Raw genomic sequence first — 6,000 nt, 5'->3', positions numbered from 1 at the left:
GCAGTTGAACCACATTTCCCAGAGATTCCCCACTCACCCAGAACCAGGAACCTGACAAGAAGCGCAAACCTGTCCACACACTGGGGGTTTGAGTGACTGCAGTCTTGTTTTGGGCTTGAAAGAGATGTAAACTGGTTGGCAGACAGGCCAAGTCAGAGTGTTCAGTTCTGCAGTGTTCTAATGCTTCCTCCCAGCTCTTGTTTTCCGTTACCAGAATCAGTTCAGGCTCCCACTTGTAACAGAAAAAAGGCATATTTTGATTACATCCGTAGTCCAACAATTCACCAGCTGAACTCTTGGTACAAAAGTCAGTGTCTGGGTCATTTGGTTGACCACTTTTCCATTTCTTAAAAGTCTCTTCACTTCCATCACTCCACACCCATTCACCGTTAGCAGAGGGCTTGCTCAGACCAACCCAGCTCTCTTGGAGCACTGGTAATACAGATTGTGTAATCTAATCTGATTTCAGATTCCTTTTTTCTTTTGAACAACCTATTTCCAGGATTTGATCCAATCTGGTAGCCGAGATCCGATCAGATTACTTTTGAACAACCGGTCCCGGGAGCAACATGGGGTTAAAGGGTTAGTTTATGCAAAAATGCACATTATGTCCCTGAGCAACATGGGATTAAAGGGTTAGTTTATGCAAAAATGAACATTATGTCCCTGAGCAACATGGATTAAAGGTTTGTTCACCCCAAAATGAAAATTCTGTCATTAATGACTCACCTTCATGTCGTTCCAAACCTGTAAGACTTTCATTCATCTTCAGAACACAAATACAATTATTTTTGATGAAACCTGAGAGCTTTCTGTCCCTCCATTGACAGTCTATGCAACTACCACTTTCAAGCCCCAGAAAGGTAGTAAAGACATCATAAAAGTAATCCATGTGACTCTAGTGGTTTATCTCTTATGAAGCATTTTCAAATTTACCACTTTATTTACAAAACATAAATATCCAATGCACATTCACAAGAGCACCACAACGTATGTGTATTTCGTTGACACGAGAGCAGACGTTGTTGCGTGATCGCACGTTGGAGATTAATATTTTGTAAATAAATGTTATTGTTTTTTTTGCACAAACAAAGCACTTGTGTCGCATAATGAAATTTATGTTAAACCACTGGAGTCACATAGATAACTTTAATGATGTCTTTACTACTTTTCTGAGGCTTGAAAGTGGTAGGCTGTCAACAGAGGGACAGAAAGCTCTCAGATTTCATTAAAAAGAGCGTTATTTGTGTTCCGATGATGAAAGAAAGTCTTACAGGTGAAGGTGAGCCATTAATGACAGAATTTTTGGGTGAACTAACCCTTTAAATGTCTTATTTAGAGTCACAGTGGTGAAAGCTGAACTGAAACCAACTAATCCACTACAACACACCACATTAAATGTAATAGAAATAAGATATACTTGGTTCATACAGTTCCCTTAATGCCCGAGCAACCTTAAAGGTGCTTACATTTACACGTAGGTCACATGCAAACATTAGTTTATAATGAAAACACACACACATACACACACTGAAAACAAACCTAATGCAAAACGCATGTAAAAGTACAAGGCCAAATGGAAAATGTCTGAAGCCAAATGGAAAATGACTCATCCACTGCAGAGAATGCCTTGTTGACAATGAGAAATAATTCATATACAATATGCGGACAAAAGTATTGGGACACACCTATTATTTATTGAATTTAGGTGTTTCGATCAGACCCATTGCCACAGGTGTATAAAGTATAAAATCAAGCACATAGCCACGCAGTCTGCATTTACAAACATTTGTGAAAAAATGGGTCGTTCTGAAGCGCTCAGTGATTTCAAGCATGGGGCCACCTTTGCAATTAAGTCAATTAACTGTAGTGGTTTTATTGAAAAGTGGAAGCATTTAAGAACAGCCACAAAGAGGAAGACCACATAACGTTACAGAGTGGGATCACCGAGTGCTGAGGGTGAGTATAAGTCACCAACGCTCTGCTGATTCCATAGCTGAAGAGTTCTAAACTTCCACTGGCATTCATATATGCACAAAAACCATGCGGCGGGAGCCATGGCTGAGCAGCTGCATGCAAGCCTCACATCACCAAGTACAATGCCAAGCGTCGAATGGAGTGGTGTAAAGCACACCGCCACTGGACTCGTGGAAACGTGTTCTGTGCAGTGACGAATCATGCTTCTCCGTTTGGCAGTCTGACGGACTGGTCTGGGTTTGGCGAATGCAAGGAGAACGGTACTTGCATTACTGCATTCTGCCAACTGAACGTTGGTGGAGGATGGATAATGGTATGGGGCTGCTTTTCAAGGGTTGGGCTTGGCCTTGATATGGGAAATCTTAATGCTTCACCATACCAAGATATTTTGGACAATGCTATGCTTCCAACTTTGTGGGAACAGTTTGGGGAAGGCCCGTTTCATTTCCAGCGTCTGTGCCCTAGTGTAGTGGTTCTCAATTCCAGTCCTCGGGACCCGCTGCTCTGCACATTTTGTATGTCTCCCTTATTTAACACACCTGAACCAGATCATCAGCTCATTAGGAGAGACTCCATGAACTGAACTGAGTGTGTCAGATAAGAGAGACATACAAAATGTGCAGAGCAAGGGGTCACGAGGACTGGAATTGAGAACCACTGCCCTAGTGTACAAAGCAAGATGCATAAAGATATGGTAAAATGAGTTTGATGTGGGAGAACTTGACTGGTCCACAGAGAGCACTGACCTCAACCCCAAACACCTTTGGGATGAACTAGAATGGAGATTGCGAGCCACTGTGTCAGCCTTCGAGGGGGCTGACTGTCAGCATTGTGAGAGGCTTCCACTCCGCTCTCACCTGTCACTTTTTGAGGAAAGTGGGCAGGCTCGCGATCCTCATGGATCCTGAGGCAGCACGGAGAAGGCATTCTTGGGGATCACAAATGGATCTTTCGGCAGGGTTAGAGACGGGCTCAGCCCTTTCTCTTCCCTTACCCGAGGGATCCAGCACTCTCTCTCCGGTGTCGGAAGCCCATCCAGAGGCTTCTTCCACCCGGCAAGAGCCCAATGCTCCAGTGCTTTAGTTCTGAGGAACTAGATGTATTGAGTATTGAAGATGACAATAAGGGGGAAGAGGATTCGCCACCTCTTTCCCCAGCATATGAGGAGCTGGTGGAGGTGATTACTTGTGCCGTGGCTAAAATAAATATTGAGTGGCTGGCCGAGAAAAGGGGCGCTCGTCCTAAAAGTAAACATGACTCCCTGTCATCAGATGTATCACCTCCATCACAGGGCCTTCCATTTTATCCCGATCTACACAGTGAAAAGTACAGCAAATCTATAAAAAATATAAACTTACTAAATGTATAGTTTGAAAACAAATGTATGTTTCAAAGTGATGTATCATCCAGTGTTTTTCAATTTAAACGAGTTATAAACGTACAGCATATATAAGACGTACAGAATGCAAATAAAGGAGCATAAGCATTACTTCAACATAACTTTTAGACATTATGTTGTGCTAATTCACGTTGTTTTTAAGTTAAATAGAGGGCTATTTTTTATTTATAATTTCTTCATTTGTTTTTATCTGGTGCTCTTCCCATCGCCTCTGAAAAAAAAAACACACACACAAAATACTACATTATTTCAATATATATTCTACTGCATTATATGAATAAAGCAGCATATAATAATGTTAACTTGATATGTAATAGGTCTGCCAAGCATAAATGTGTGTGTCTTCAAATATACATTTTAATTTTATTTACAATATTTGTTATGGATTAAACAAATAGACAATGAAAAAAATGCCATCATGAATATGAGCAATGTATTGATCAGGGACGTGCACAGGGGGGTTGCTCAGGTTGCCCGGGCAACTGCCCATATGCCCTTCTCGACTCACTTTGCCCTTCCGAGGGGGAAAAAATAAATAAATAAAAAGTACAATGGAGGCAGAATTTTACGTAGGCCTAGATAAAAATTTTTTTTTTAAAAAAACCGCAAAGCCTCATTCACTTCCATTCGGGCACCGAAAGTTAAAGTCAGTAGGGGAAGGGCAAACTCTGTTTACGTGGCTGCAGCGCTGCACGCGACCGGGTGTCGTGCCGAAAAGTGATGGTCCGCCTAAAATTGATTGCGCCCAGTCTCCTAACGTCTACAGCTGGATTAAACATACATAACGTGCAAATAACCATCAGTTTATGTCCGTGGTAATAGCAAAGGTATGTCTGTGTGATACTTTAACGTTTCTTTTAACATAATAATAACAATTGTGGCCAAATAAGTGTTTGCAGTTTATAGCTTAATCAGGTATGACATTTACATGATTATAGTAAATAATGAAGCCTGTTGTTGCCGATGGAATACGTGTTTGTATTTGGAAAACGGACTGTAGCCTATAATAACATGACTTACTGCTAAGCTATATATAAAATAAAGACATGATCTCTTTTGCAAATATCCGTATAACTCTGCATTATTTTACCTGCTGTGTACCAACAAATCCAGCCCTTTTTACCTGTTAAAATACCTTAAAATGTCGAAAACAACCCATAAAACCCAGCGGGCACCTTGATGTCAATTTGACATCAAATTGATGTCAAAATTACGTCAAGAAATTGGTCAAAAATGAAAATCAAATTGACGTCAAAGTGTTGATGTCAATTTGACGTCAAGAGTTTGACCTCTGCTGATGTCATTTTGCCAAACAAAAAGGTGAAACGCATGGCCGTACACTTATTACCAGCTTCACTTAAACTAACCAGATTTACTTTATATAATTTCCGGTTTAAATAAATATAATATTTAAATAGTTTAAAATATATTAAACATATTTTGATGACACCATGATGGTGGCTAGCGTTTGCTTTAGTTGTACTCTTGGCCCTTGACTCTTTAATATTAAATTTTCTCTGGCTGCTATAACTGTGTGTTTATAAAGCACAACTGTTGTAGCTAAAAAAGCCATCAGAAACTGAGATCAGGAGATGTTGGCGGTTTATTGATGATATCATCATGTAAATGCCTGAATCCCTGATCATGTTCAGTGTCTAATGCTTTGATTATATGGGATTTGTGGTTTAAAAGCGGTTTTATTCATGACAGAAGTAATTTGATTCTACAGCATATCTAGAAGTGTTGTTTATCAAATAATGCACTTGTTTTTTTAAAAACTATTTAGTGCACAAAACCCTGTCATCTATGGCATTAATTAGACGCACACAGACATCAAGAAACAGCGTATGAATCTCAACAATGGTGACAATCAAACAAAATATCCAGATAATCAGATCAACTCCAGCTGCATAATTTATTAAAGCTGCAATGCATGCTGGGAGATATGGGTGAGTTTTGATTGGTGGTACCCAGCATGCACTGCAGCATGAAGCATTTCATTGATTGTCACCATTGTTGAGAGTCATACACTGATTCTTGATAGCTAAGTAATAATGTTAAGTTTAATGCATTAAATGTTTTTAAAATCCTTTATTAATTAAAAAAAAAAAACATTATTCTCATGCTGTTAAATTAAATGGCTTATATTATAATACAACATTAAAATCACAAGTCCTATATAACCAAAGATTAGACACTGAATAAGATCAGCGATTCAGGCAATTACATGATGATATTGTCATCATCTTCAATAAACCGCCAACATCTCCTGATCTCAGTTTCTCATGGCTTTTTTAGCTACAACAGTTGTGCTTTATAAACACACAGTTATAGCAGCCAGAGAAAATTTTATATTAAAGAGTCAAGGGTCAAGAGCACAACTAAAGCAAACGCTAACCACCATCATGGTGTCATCAAAATATGTTTAATATATTTTAAACTATTTAAATATTATATTTATTTAAACCGGAAATTAAATAAAATAAATCTGGTTAGTTTTAAGTGAAGCTGGTGATAAGTGTACGGCCATGCGTTTCACCTTTTTGTTTGGCAAAATGACATCAGCAGAGGTCAAATCTTGACATCAAATTGACATCAACACTTTGACGTCAATTTGATTTTCA

This window comes from Rutilus rutilus (assembly GCF_951802725.1).
Source record: "Rutilus rutilus genome assembly, chromosome: 3".
In the NCBI taxonomy this organism is placed as follows: Eukaryota; Metazoa; Chordata; class Actinopteri; order Cypriniformes; family Leuciscidae; genus Rutilus; species Rutilus rutilus.
The sequence above is the reverse complement of the archived record's forward strand: the minus strand, read 5'-3'. Positions refer to the sequence as shown.